Source organism: Lathyrus oleraceus, chromosome 6 (assembly GCF_024323335.1).
Source record: "Lathyrus oleraceus cultivar Zhongwan6 chromosome 6, CAAS_Psat_ZW6_1.0, whole genome shotgun sequence".
NCBI lineage: Eukaryota > Viridiplantae > Streptophyta > Magnoliopsida > Fabales > Fabaceae > Lathyrus > Lathyrus oleraceus.
In genome coordinates, this window is record NC_066584.1 from 477,933,837 (window position 1) to 477,949,286 (window position 15,450).

Here is a 15,450-nt window from a genome sequence, read left to right on the forward strand (position 1 = left end):
GCTAGCTGCTCTGCTAAATTTGCCGTGGGTATGATAGAAAACATTCCTATACGAATTGGTCAATTTTACATTCCCACAGACTTTATAATAATAGACATAAAGGAATATTCCAATATTCCAATCATATTAGGAAGACCCTTTTTGGCCACTGCTGGTGCCATTATTGATGTGAAACGAGGAAAACTAACCTTCGAGGTCGGTGAAGAGAAAATCGAATTCATTCTTTCACAATTTCTAAAGGCACCTGCTATAGATGATACTTGTTGTTTCATAGACATCATCGAAGAATGCATAAAGGAAATGGAGATAGAACCGCCTAAGGATACTTTAAGTCCTAAAAATTCCAACACCTCCTATATTAGAAGACGATGAATGGCGTAGGCTATATATGGATGACAACTTGAGAGAATGCCTCACACTGACTCCCAATCCCATGCCTTTCCCAAAGAAAGCTTATGTAGAACTTAAGACGCTTCCCAAAAACTTAAGGTATGAATTCCTAGATAAATAGCTTTGAAATTCTGGTATCAGATATGAGATGTCAAAGGTAATGTCGCAACACTAATATTTGAGTAATGCAAACAGGATAAAGATACAGAATAGTAATGCAATAGACACAAGCGATTGTTAACCCAGTTCGGTCCAACTCACCTACATCTGGGGGCTACTAAGCCAGGAAGGAAATCCACTAAATAGAATCAGTTCAAAGAATCTCCGTACACTTCAACAAGTTACAGTCTTTCTCACCTAATCTCTACCCGTGCAATTTCTACCTAAGCACTCTTAGATATGAGAACCCACTCACTTCCCTTCAATCACACCTGTGATTTTAAACAACAATTCCTTGTGAAAAGAAGACACTTTTCAATAACACACACTTGATTTTGCTTAGCAGCTTTAATCAAGTAGACACACACTTGATCTTGCTTAATAACTTTGATCAATTACACACACACTTGATCTTGCTTAACATATTTGATCAAGTAGACACACACTCTTGCTTAAAAGCTTTAGAGTGACAAATTACAACTCACAAATCAGACCAATTCAATCATCTATGGATGAATTGAATGGCTTACAAGTCTCACGACTAAATAAGACACAAACCCTTATATTCTCTCAATATTTTGATCAGTATTGGTTGTGTATCAAATCAGGTTTTCCATGTCCTATTTATAGAAGCATTCAGCTGGGCTTGGACATCTTGAAAACCCTAAAACTATTTTCCAATTAAATCTTCTCATGACAGCTGGTTAGATCTCCTTGAAAAATAAGTAAATCAGGTTGTAATCAATGATTGAATGCGCCTGCAAATCAGATCTTCAATCATACATAGATTGCCATTGAATGCGCAATCACAAAACACATAACATTCACCCTGAATGTTCTGTGTACAGGATGTCATGACATCGGGTCTGACATCGTGGAACAATCCTGCATTATTGCATAATTCCTCTTATAATTTCCAGCAGGTACATAATATCAGATGCCATGACATTGTGTATGACATCTTGAAACAATCCTGCATAATTATGTTTTCCATTTAAACTCCAGCAGGTACACATATATCTTATGTTAAGACATCACAAACAACATCTTGTGAACACTCTTTGTTTTACCAAAATTGCTGCCAACACTTAGAACCAACAGACTCCCCCTTTGGCAAATTTTGGCTAAAACATATATCTGTGCATTTTGTTCACAAGAAAAAACACATTAGCAGTTAAACAACATAACAGCAGTTTAAGCAGCAGCAGAAGCAAACACAATTACTAGCTATAGCTACTAGTAATACACACATGCACAAGGGTACTTCTTCTCCCCCTAAATCTGTGCAACACAAACAAAATTACTAGTTATAGAGGCAACTAGTAAAACACACAAATGCATAAGGGTACTTCTTCTCCCCCTAAATCTATGCAACACAAACATCTCCTTTAATAATAACAACACCTATAACCACAACACCTGTAACAGTCAGAATATCATTATGACATCTGCTTCAACATCACCTGTGCACCATATCAGACACCCCCTTTGACATCTGTAAACAGAACAACATTCTGTCTTACATCAAACACATCTTCTTCAATAATAGTTGTTCATCTGTTCAGCTACATCAACACATACTTCTCCATATTAGCTCCACATATTTAACTGCTTCCACATCAACACTTCTCCCCCTTTTTAGTCAAAATTGACCAAAGGTGACCAATTAGACAAAATAAATATCAATTAGCCTAGCAGGGAAAGTCACAACAGATGTTATAACATATAAAATGTTAAAACCTAAATGCTAGGAGATACAAACCATAATTATACACAGCTGTAATAGCTGAGATAATTAGAAATCCATGGAACTCATTAAGAGCCCAAATATTACATCAATGCATCAGTAAGGACTGCCACAAAATACAAACATTTCAACAGAAACAAAACATCCAAGCTTCCAAAACAGTCATAACAACATCCAGAATAACACACATGTCATCGTAACAGGGGGAGCATCAACACCACAACTTAGTCTGAGGAGGTAACATCTTCTTTACATCAGAGTCAGAACTGCCACTAGAATTGTCTTGAGAATCAGACCTCTCACTTGAGGTATGGGCATCTGTCTCCTTGGCTTCCAATTCAACAGCTCCTTCTGTTCCTCTTCCTAGGAACTTATTGATTACAGTTGGGGAGAACCAAACACACCTTCCTCTCACAAACACCTTGCAAAATTCTTTGTTGTTCTTGTCAGAAATATCCTCAGGGATATTTACCACAAACTCCTTTCAAAACACTGGGGTAATGCACTAACAGTTTTCAATAAACCTGCAGACTTGATCAATTCCATAACCTCCTTCACTTCCATAGCATCTTTCCCTGGTTCCTTCTCCACAGCAACTCTCTTCTGTATAACAAATTTCCACTTGGCTGCACCATCTTCCAGATGAAAGGAAATGTTGTCCAAATGCACAGCTGCAACCTTAACAGGAGATTTTCTAACAAATTGCCTTTTAGCAGTAGAGATGTCTAGGACATCGTCTTCGACATCATCTTTGGAGATAGAACTTTCTCTGACCTTTCTTTTCTTGACTTCCACTTTACTCCATGATTTAGAAGGACCTACAACAACAACCTTCTTACCTGTTCTGGCTGTCATCAAATAAACCACAAACTTGCCTTTCCCGGTCTTCATTTTCTTTGCAACACTTGGTTTCAAATGATGAACCAAGGTGTCATCTTCCTCATTTGAGCTTTCTTCTTCCAAATCAATTGCCTTCTCAGCAGTGTCATCTTTCTTATCTGATCTTTTTCCACTCCACATTAATTGCTATAAATTCTCATGGATACCAGTCCCCAATTTCCCTCTTAAACATTCAAATTGATTAGCATCCAAAGCCTTTGTAAATATGTCTGCTAATTGCATTTCAGTTGTAACATGCTCCAGTGCTATGATTTTCTCTTCCACAAGTTCTCTAATGAAGTGATGACGAATATCAATGTGCTTTGTCCTACTATGCTGATAGGATTTTTAGAAATATTTATAGCACTCAGGTTGTCATAGTACACTGTCATGACATCTTGTGTGACATTGTATTCTGTCAACATTTGTTTCATCAAAACCAGTTGAGAACAACTACTTTCAGCTGCTATGTATTCAGCTTGATATATAGCACAAACATCATTTTCATCTTTGAATCCTTTCAAATGTGTAGGAGCATGAGTCCTTGCACTCTCCATGCCAATCTTCTTAACATTGTACTTGGCATATTTGCTTTGAGATAGAAACATAAACCCTTCTATCTGCTTGACTTGCAGTCCAAGTCCAACACAACTCTTTCCAACTTCAAACTGCATTTGACTAGCAACATGTTCTACCATATGATCAAACCCAATATTATCCATATCTATTTGAGCCATCATGAGCTTTTCTCCTGGAGGTTTCAGAAAAAAATCTTTGAAGATTTCAACCACATCAGATTTATTTTTGGTCCAGGTGTATCTGGAGAAGTCATCCACCACTGCATGCTTCTTTCCACCAAGGCTTTCCACCTGCATGGGTCCCATCAAATCCATATGGAGGAGTTTCAAACCATTGGAAGTGATGTTATGTCTGAGTTTCTGGTGTGACATCCTTGTCTGACATTTCCCACATACTTTTCTTTCATCAATCTTCAATTTGGGAGTTCCTCTAGTAGATATAATCATCTTCATCCCTTTAAGATGCAGATGGCTCAAATATTGATGCCATGTCTTCACTCTTTCTTCTTTGACTAAGATACACTTTGAGGAATAACCAATTTGAGAGCTCCATAAGTAACAATTGTCTTTGGTCCTGATTCCTTTCATGATCACTTCACTTTCTTTGTTAGTAATCAGACATTCAGTTTTAGTGAAGTTAACATTTAGACCTTGATCACATAGTTGACTGATGCTTATAAGATTTGCAGTCAAGCCTTTAATAAGTAGGATATTGTCAAGGTCAGGAACTCTAGGGCAATCAAGCTTACCAATTCCCTTGATTTCACCCTTTGCTCCATCACCAAAGGTTACATAACTCATGGCATGAGGATGAAGGCCAGTTAGCAGGTCTTTATTTCCAGTCATGTGTCTGGAGCACCCACTGTCAAAATACCAATCTTCTTTGGCTGAAACTCTGAAGGAAGTGTGAGCTATTAGACTTGTAACATTAGTCTTAGGAGCCCATTGCTTCTTGTTGACAAGCCTGTGATGTTTAGGTCTGGGTTGATAGTGAGTCTGATGATGAACAGGGCTAGGATAACCATACGGCTTATAGCAGAAGGGCTTCAGGTGGCCAATTTTCCACAGTAATGGCATCTCCATCTTTGGTGTTTCCTTTTCTGCTGTCTTCCCTTCTGATGTTGTGACATATGATGTGACATCTCAGGTTTGCTTTTAATATGGCTGCACTTGGGTTTGGATTCAGGTTTGCCACCAGTGTAACTGCACTCAGACTTAGATTCATTATACCCAATGCCAGATTTATCTCCTGTTATTTGTCCAGTTTGGAGAATCTTGTCTAAGGAATCAGATCCATTGTTTAACATTCTTACATACTTGGTCATCTCTTCCAGTTTAGAATTCAAGAACATAACTTCAGTTTTTAACTTGGAGATGGTTTCCACATGTTCTGCCTTCTCATTCTCCAGCTGTACTATCATTTCCTTCTGGCTTTCAACTTGTTGACTTTCATCTAGCTTGGCATTCAGAACCACTGCTTCTGTTTTTAATTTGGAGATGATTTCCAAGTGTTCTATCTTCTCATTCTCAAGTTGAGTTATCTCCTTCTTCTGGCTTTCAACCTGTTTACACACTTCTGCACTTCTGTGACATAACTCTCTGTAGGTAGTGGCCAGCTCTTCAAAGGTTACTTCATCATCACTTGACTCTTCATCAGAACCCCATCTTCCTGTCAATGCAGTCACACGATTTGCAGCCTCTTCTGTTTCACTTACATCAGACCAAGAGGCAGCAAGACTCCTCTTTTGTTTCTTGAGGTAGGTCCCACATTCAGTTTTAATGTGACCATACCCATCACATTCATAGCACTGAACTTCTTTTCCTTCTTTGGGATTTTCTTCAGACCTTGTTCTTCTTCCAAAGTTGTTGGATTTACGGATGTCAGATGCGATGTTCTTGACATTGGCCTTAGATCTTACATCTATCTTTTTCATAAGTCTGTTGAACTGTCTTCCCAGCATTGCTACCTCATTTTCCAGATCTTCATCAATATCTTGACCACTTTCCTCATCTTCCCCTTCAGTGTTTGACATGAAGGCTATACTCTTGGCTTTCCTTTCAGATCCATCACATATTCCCATCTCAAATGTTTGGAGGGATCCAATTAGCTCATCAACTCTCATATTTGAGATGTCTTGAGATTCTTCTATGGCTGTCACCTTCATAGCAAATCTGTTAGGGAGTGACCTGAGTATTTTTTTTACTAACTTTGCATCTGACATCTTCTCTCCCAGAGCTCCAGAGGAATTGGCAATTTCAAGGATACTCATATGAAATTCATGAATATTTTCATCTTCTTTCATCCTTAAGTTTTCAAACTTGGTGGTGAGCAGCTGTAGTCTAGACATCTTCACTCTAGAGGTGCCTTCATGAGTGGTTTTGAGAATGTCCCAAGCATCTTTAGCCACTTCACAGTTGTTTACCAATCTGAAGATGTTCTTGTCTACTCCATTGAAGATGGCATTCAATGCTTTAGAATTTCCAAGGGCTAGGTCATCCTCCTCCTTGGACCATTGTTCTTCAGGCTTCTTATCAGTAGTGGCTTCTCCTTCCTTAGTAACTACTGGATGTTCCCAGCCTGTTAACACAGCCTTCCAAGCCTTATTATCAAGAGATTTTAGGAAAGCTACCATTCGAGGTTTCCAATAGTCATAGTTAGATCCATCCAAAATTGGTGGCCTGTGAACAAATCCTCCATCTCTCTCCATAGTACCAGAAAGTATTGTCCCTAGATCTCACCCAGAACTAGAGCAGGATTCCTGCTCTGATACCAATTGAAATTCTGGTATCAGATATGAGATGTCGAAGGTAATGTCGCGACACTAATATCCGAGTAATGCAAATAGGATAAAGATACAGAATAGTAATGCAATAGACACAAGCGATTGTTAACCCAGTTCGGTCCAACTCACCTACATCTGGGGGCTACCAAACCAGGAAAGAAATCCAATAAATAGAATCAGTTCAAAGACTCTCCGTACACTTCAACAGGTTACAGTCTTTCTCACCTAATCTCTACCCGTGCAATTTCTACCTAAGCACTCTTAGATATGAGAACCCACTCACTTCCCTTCAATCACACCTGTGATTTTAAACAACAATTCCTTGTGAAAAGAAGACACTTTTCAATAACACACACTTGATTTTGCTTAGCAGCTTTAATCAAGTAGACACACACTTGATCTTTCTTAATAACTTTGATCGAGTAGACACACACTTGATCTTTCTTAACATCTTTGATCAAGTAGACACACACTCTTGCTTAAAAGCTTTAGAGTGACAAATTACAACTCACAAATCAGACCAATTCAATCATCTATGGATAAATTGAATGGCTTACAAGTCTCACGACTAAACAAGACACAAACCCTTATATTCTCTTAATATTTCGCTCAGTATTGGTTGTGTATCAAATCAGGTTTTCCATGTCCTATTTATAGAAGCATTCAGCTGGGCTTGGACATCTTGAAAACCCAAAAACTATTTTCCAATTAAATCTTCTCATGACAACTGGTTATATCTCCTTGGAAAATAAGTAAATCAGGTTGTAATCAATGATTGAATGCGCCTGCAAATCAGATCTTCAATCATACATAGATTGCCATTGAATGCGCAATCACAAAATACATAACATTCACCCTGAATGTTCTGTGTACAGGATGTCATGACATCGGGTCTGACATCCTGGAACAATCCTACATAATTGCATAGTTCCTCTTATAATTTCCAACAGGTACATAATATCAGTTGCCATGACATTGTGTATGACATCCTGAAACAATCGTGCATAATTATGTTTTCCATTTAAACTCCAGCAGGTACACAAATATCTTATGTTAGGACATCACAAACAACATCTTGTGAACACTCTTTGTTTTACCAAAATTGCTGCCAACACTTAGAACTAACAAGCTTGAACGCCCAATAATAGTCAACACAAACTTAAGTCAGAAAGAAACTGAGTAGTTATTGGATGTTTTAAGGAAGCACCCTACAACCCTAGGATACAACTCTCTGATCTCAAAGGGATGAATCCCTCCGTGTACATGCATCAAATTATGCTAGAGGAAGACTAAAAAACTTCAAGAGAACACCATAAAAGAATAAACCCTATTATGAGTGATGTAGTTAAGAGGGAGGTTCTAAAGCTACTAGAGGCATGGATTATATACTAGATATCCAACAGTAAATGGGTCAGCCCTGTACATGTCGTACCTAAAAAGGAAGGTGTTACAGTATTCAAGAATGACAAAGGTGAATTTGTAGCAAAACATGTTGAGACATAGTGGAGAATGTGCATAGACTATAGAAAATTAAACAAATCCACCCAAAAAGATCATTTCCCTTTACCCTTCATTGACCAGATGCTTGAACGACTGACTAGGTATTCTCACTTTTGTTATTTGGATGGCTACTCAGGATTTTTCCAAATCCCAATTCACCCTGATGACCAAGAGAAAAACACTTTCACATGTCCCTATAGCACATTCACCTATCAACGAATGACATTCGAATTATGTAACGCCCTTACAACGTTTCAACGATACATGATGGTGATCTTTGCATATTTTATGGATAACATCATGGAAGTGTTTATGGATGACTTCTCGATTTACGGACATAGTTTTGAAGGATGTCTTGCGAACTTGGAAATGGTACAAGAAAGGTGTGTAAAGGTCAACCTTGTACTCAACTAGAAAAATGTCACTTCATGGTTCAAGAGGGAATCGTGCTTGGCCGCATAGTGTTAGACAAGGGGATTGAAGTTGATAAGGCAAAGATAGAAGTAATAGAAAACCTTCAATCTGCCAAACCTTTAGAGAAATACAAAGTTTCTTGGGTCACTCCGGTTTTTATTGATGTTTCATCAAGGATTTCTCTAAAATAACTAAACCCTTAACTGGTCTGTTGATGAAATACGCTGAATTCATCTTCGATGGCAAATGCTTAAAAGCATTCTGAATACTCAAACGAGCTTTGATCTCTACACCTGTTATACAACCTCTAGATTGGAATGAACCCTTTGAAATAATGTGTGACGTAAATGATTTCGCCATCGGTGCTGTCTTGGGACAACAAAAAGATAAGAAGCTTCACATAATTTATTATGCGAGTAGAACCTTGGATGAGGCGCAAATGAATAATGACACCATAGAAAACGAACTTTTAGCTATAGTGTTTGCATTAGATAAATTTCGCTCTTACCTAGTGGGAGCTAAAATAATTATCTATACTGACCATACAACTATTAGGTACTTATTAAGTAAAAAGGATGCTAAGCCAATGCTGTTAAAATGGATTCTGATACTACAAGAGTTTGATTTAGAAATCAAAGATAAGAAAAGAACTGAGAACGTGGTAGCAGATCACCTCTCTAGACTCGAAAATGTAAAAGCTGACCAAGTGCCCATCAACGATGACTTCCCATATGACCGACTTATCGCCCAGTTAGAGAATAACACATTTTAATGCTCTCAAAAATATGATCTTTGCGAAAAAGGAAATTTTGGAATTGAAAACGAAGAAATCATGGAAGCCGCATATGCTTAATCCAAAATCCCTTGGTATGCTGACTTTGTCAACTACCTAGCGGCCATAGTATTTCCACCTGAATTAAATTACCAACAAAATAAAAAGTTTTTCCATGACCTAAAACAAAATTATTGGGATGACCGCCTCCTATTCAAGAGAGGCACCGATGGCATTTTCCTTCGATGTGTCCCTAAAGAAGAGATAGATAATATTATAACCCATTGCCACACTGCACCATATGGAGGGCATGCAAGCATGTCCAAGACCTGTGCAAAGATCCTACAATCTTGACTCTATTAGCCTAGCCTATGGAAGGATGTCCGTACCACAGTTATCAAATGTGATCGGTGCCAACGCACTGAAAATATTTCTAGGCGCGACGAGTTGCCATTGAAAAACATCTTAGAAGTGGAAATCTTCAACATATGGGGTATTGATTTTATGGGCCCTTTTCCATCCTTATTTGGAAACAAATTTATACTCGTTGAGGCTGCCTATGTGTCAAAATGGATCAAGGTTGTAGCTTCTCCTACAAATGATGCCTGAGTCATGATTAACCTTTTCAAGAACATTATCTTCCCTAGATTCGGTATGCCTAGACTCGTCATCAGTGACGATGGATCTCATTTCATTTCAAAAGTCTTTGAAATATGGTTGCTTAAATAAAGAGTCTGATATCGAATAGAAACGCCTTACCACCCACAAACAAGTGGTCAAGTTGAAATTTCCAATAGGGAAATCTAGAAATTATTAGAGAAGACTGTTGCAACATCTAGGAAAGATTGATCTTCTAAACTTCACGAGGCTCCATGGGCCTATAGAACAACTTATAAAACTCACATAGGAACCATACCCATTAATTAGTATATGGTAAATCCTGTCATCTGCTGGTTGAGCTAGAACATAAAGCTTATTGGGCTATTAACACCCTAAACATAGACTATGTTGTAGTAGGTGAAAAGCAAATATTAGACATCTAGGAATTAGAAGAATTAAGATTAGACGCCTATGAGAATGCCCAATTCTACAAGGACCAAACTAAAAGGTGGCATGACAAGCGTATAACAAGGAGAGAGTTCAAAGAGGGAAAATAAATTCTTCTTTTCAACTCTCGATTAAAACTTTTTCCAAGAAAACTTTGTTCTAGGTGGTCTGGACCTTTTGAGGTTATCAAAGTTTTCCAAAATGGAGTCGTTGAGAAAATTGGTAAATCTAATGAGGCATTCATTGTGACTGCGCATAGACTTAAACATTATCATTGTGTCGAAAACAGAGATTATTATACTTGTTTACAGCTAAAAGAGCTGCCATTCTTTCACAAAATTAGTCATTTCATAATTATGTCGAGCTACTGATATTAAATGAAGCGCTGCATGGGAGGTAACCCATGATTTTTGAATCTTATTTTTCCCCGATATAATAAGCGGTATATTTTTATTTATCAGTACTAACTTGAATCATGTCTCTTTTCAGGCTACATTCTTGCCAAGCTAATTTTTCTACTAACTTTAGAGATGCAAAACATCGATAATATGGAGATAACTTTCAGAAACGAGGCCCAGAGGCAGCGTTACGAGGTTCTATTTCAAAGAGAAATGGAACTAACTAAGTACCCCGATGGCCTGACTATGTCAACCCTAAATATTAGATAGAGTGTCCGTTTTAGGTTTAACTAAATTGGTTGGGACAATTTTGCTATAACGAGGAGATTTTGTACCTACCACAAACTAACCCTAGAGTTTTTGAGTTCCTTCTTCTATGATCCAAACCGTGGGATAGGGTTTAATAGAGGCTTAACCACCTTTAGATTGTTGGGGTATACCTACCGCTTTAACCACCGTAAGATGGTTGGCCTTTTATGATTCCCTAGTGGCCTTGACGTTTTTACTGAAGCACAAGAAGATATGCTTATGAATAGTGAACTTGATTACTTTTGGGGAAGAATTTCTAGGAACTCACACCCTGAGACCCATTCCATGGACTGCAACAGTATCCACAACCCAACTATCAGATATTTTCACACTATCCTAGCCTATACCCTTTTTGAGAAAGAGGCGAACAACACCTATGTGTCCAGAGACGAACTATTTATCATATTTTGTGTTTTTCAATCCAGGCTAGTTAATGCCGCCACTTTTATGCTAGCTAACATAGATAGAATTGCACATGCTACCCATGGGCCCATCCTGATAGGGGGCCTTATTACCATGATTATTGCGGATATCGGTCTTAGAACACCACTTTCCCATTTTACCCCTCTAGGAGGTATCAGACCAATGAACATAGTATTCTGCTTCAACCATAGGCTTATAAGAAACATAGGACCCAATGTGTATGAATTACTGATTAGAAATGAGGTGGTACACCATTTTACTTTGCCTAACCATGAGAGGACCAGTGTGCACAACCGAGGTAACTGACTATATGACTTAGAGGATCAAAGTGAATCACCCACTCCACCTGAGACCCCTCCCACCTATGAATACCATCCAACCCCCCTCTCTGACGCTCCTTCGTATGCCTCTGCTTCTCATGCCATTTCTCCTCTTAATCATGCTAGTGTAGTCGACGCCCTTAGGACTGACGTTTCTACTCTTCCAGATGATGTCACTACCATTCTCCGAGATTTCCACAGTTTTATGGATGTGATACATGAGCAATTCGATCATATTTATAAGGAGATTTACTCTATCTGCAAATTCTTACATTCCACTGTCGGACAAAGTGGCTGATTCTTTGTTTCAGTATAATAACATTCCTACCTTCCATTTGAATAGTGAGAACACTGCTCCATTTAAGTGTAGGGGATGGTATTATTTCAGGATATTATTCCTGTTTTTTCTAGTCTAGGATTGTTATGCTTTTTAATTTAGGAGTTGTTTTTTAAAAAATTTGTCGAGCTATCGACGTAAAACATAACGTTGTGTGGGAGGTAACCCACAATTTCCAATTTTTCTTTCATGTTATGTTATGATATTTTTCCATTATGTTTTTATGCATTTCAATTGTTGTTAATCCATTACTTTTCAAAAAGAAAATTCTGCACCACTAACAATGACGCGGGCCAAAAATAGTCTAGAAGCCCAAAAGAGCAAGCCCAAGTGCACTAGAGGGAATGGCGATCGCCACACTCATTATGGTGTTCGCCACATACTCTAAAGCCAAATAACCTAAATTTATAAAGCGTGGCATTTGCCACGCACCATATACCGGTCGCCACAAACTCCAGAAACGAGAAAACTAATTTTAAACTCAATTGTTCCCTTTTCCACTTCATCCTCTCAATTTTCAAACTACCCCATTCACTCCATTCACTAAACCATTTCATCTAGAAAATTAAATTCCTCCATATTCCCCAAAATCCCTCAGTATTTCATCACTCTTTCACCTTCCACTCTCATTACTATTTAAACCAACACCTACCATCACCATTTTCACCATTCCCACTCTTACATATTTCTCTCTTCACCGTACCTTATCTACAAACTCTAATAATGGCTCAAGGAGGAAATACTGATTTCAATGGAGTAATCTTTCGCGAAGGCATAGACGGTTGGAAGCAACAAAAGCACTACGAAGCTTTGCGGAACTGAGATATTATTCCGGCAAGGTATGCAGATGAAACTTGCCTGCATAGTCTAGGATTGTATGACAATGTATACTGGATGCTAGATAGATTAAGTTTGACACATTTTTATGCACATAGAGATCCCACTTATGTTAGTTTAACCTTAAAGTTTCTTATCTCATTAGCATACACTACAAAAAGTTGGACTGCCAACACAATAGGCACTGTTAAATTGTGCATGCTCAAAAAAGAATATGAGTTTAATCTTAACCAAATGGCTAACTTGCTACATTTTCCTCACGGAGAGGGGGTTATTTGTGAAACACCCCTAGATACTGATTGTCCACATGAAGTTGGTCCATTCTGGAAACAACTAACTAGAAACCAGACTTATAGTTTTAAGGGAATCAACGCGACACAAATCCATAACCCGATCATACGCTATTTTCGCCAAATGTTGGCGCACACCATTTTTGTCCGGGAAAATAAAAGTAGAATTAATGCTAAGGAGTTATTTTACATACACTATATTTTTGAGCATACACGGGTTAATTCAGCCTCGTTTTTGTTGGCCCATATGCAAGTAGTTTGCACTCCTTAGAAGGGACCTATTTCCTTTGGAGGACATACTACCTCCATAGCTCGCGCTCTAGACCTGCACAAGGATCTTACTACGCTTGACCCTCTACCCATGCTCTCCCTAGATATTGATGTATATTTCCATATACGGTTAATTAAGAACATGAGGGATGATATGTATTCACGGATGATAGCCAACATGGAGGTTCCTAGTATTATCTTACCTTGCTCAAACTGCATCAATGTGCGAGTGAGGGAAAACTAGATCTATAACCTGAATTTTGGTGCTAAAGCCGGACCAGAGCCCATGGACAATCATGAGAATGTCATTACTGATGGCACTATCGATGGTGAGTATGATCAGAGAGAGTGAGTCTCTCCTGTACACCAGTCTCCACCACACTACTCACCACATATTCCTACTTCACATACACACACCACACATTTTTTTAACCATTTCGCAGGTACTTCCTCTGGAGCTACGCATGCCACACTTGATGATATACTCAATGAGATGTGTTCCCGAAACTCCATTGATGTTGAGAGGGAGAACCTGATATATGTTATGCATCAATAACAAACAAGTATGATGCATCATATAAATCAAATTCAAACACAACAAGCAACAATGATGAAGCTTATGGGTCAGACGCAAGCCTTTAAGACAAATATGACAAATGATGTGCAACTGATCAAAGCCACCCGAGCTTCACTTCTAGGGCGCCCGCGACACATAAGGGCAACATATGACACCATGGCCGGTAACATTCAGCAGTTTCAGACTTCAAAAGCTGCCATGGTAGAGAAAGCAAAACAGTGGCATACCTTTCAGGCTTCCATGAAGCACCGCCACCAAGAGATGCTATAGCATCTCCACTTTTCACAAGCAGTTGAGGATCACCGTAACAACCAATTGGATTCTTTATCTGAGCGGTTGGCCAACATGGAGGTCCATATGCAGAGAGAGCATGATCGAGGTGGATATAGACGAGGTGGATACGGTCGAGATGGACAAGGTGGCTGGTGGCAAGGCCAAGGCAGATATTGATTCTATCATCCAAGTTTTTCATTCCTTTTTCTCACTTTAATCAAAAAATCAAGCACGATATTTGGTTTAAGTGTGAGAGATGAACTTTATCGCTTTTATTTTTACTAATTTCTAGTTATTTTTATTATTTTTTAGTCTATTTTATTATTTTAGGATTTTATCTATTTTTACTTTTTAGTACTATTAGTAGAGTCATTGCACGTGTTGTCGAGTCTTTATCCGTGGTTTCCTGTTGCTTACTGATTCCCCCACTTTCTTGAGCCATACAATTTTTTTTGACATAGAATAACAATGCATATTTTGAAATTTTTAGGCTATATACAATACTTAGGATATATTGTAGAAACTTGGGAAAACTTTACAAGATTAGTATTGTTTTAACACCTTGAACCTCCCGAATATGGATATCAATTTGAGTACTTGTCATGTTGTAGCCTTAAACTCTCATCCTTTAATTTTCCTTAAGTAGTATATTCAGTAGTCAGCACCATCCCAAACACACACTACGTAAGAAGTCGATGCAAATAAGTGTATGATCTTAGGCTTAAAAGAGAAAAAGAAAGACCAAATTAATAAGGACGTTCCTTCTAAGTTAGGTGACTCTCACCCGGTCATTTAACCCAACGATACAAGCACTATGGCAAAAATGACTTTTAACAGCGCATCTTAGACAGCGCTTTTAAAAGAAAGCGCTGTCTAAGGTTAAAATTAAAATAAAGCGCTGAAAATGTTCCAAGAAAATACTAAAAGCGCTGTCTAAGGGGGGGTCTTAGACAGCGCTTTTAAAAAGCGCTGTCTAAGACCCCCCCTTAGACATCGCTTTTAGAAAGCGCTTTTAAATATAGACCTTAGACAGCGCTTTTGATAAAGCGCTGTCTAAAGTCTTTAAATTTTAAAAAAAAATTAAAACCAAAAGCGCTGTCTAAGGGGGGGTTTAGAAAGCGCTTTTGGAAAGCGCTGTCTAAGGCCC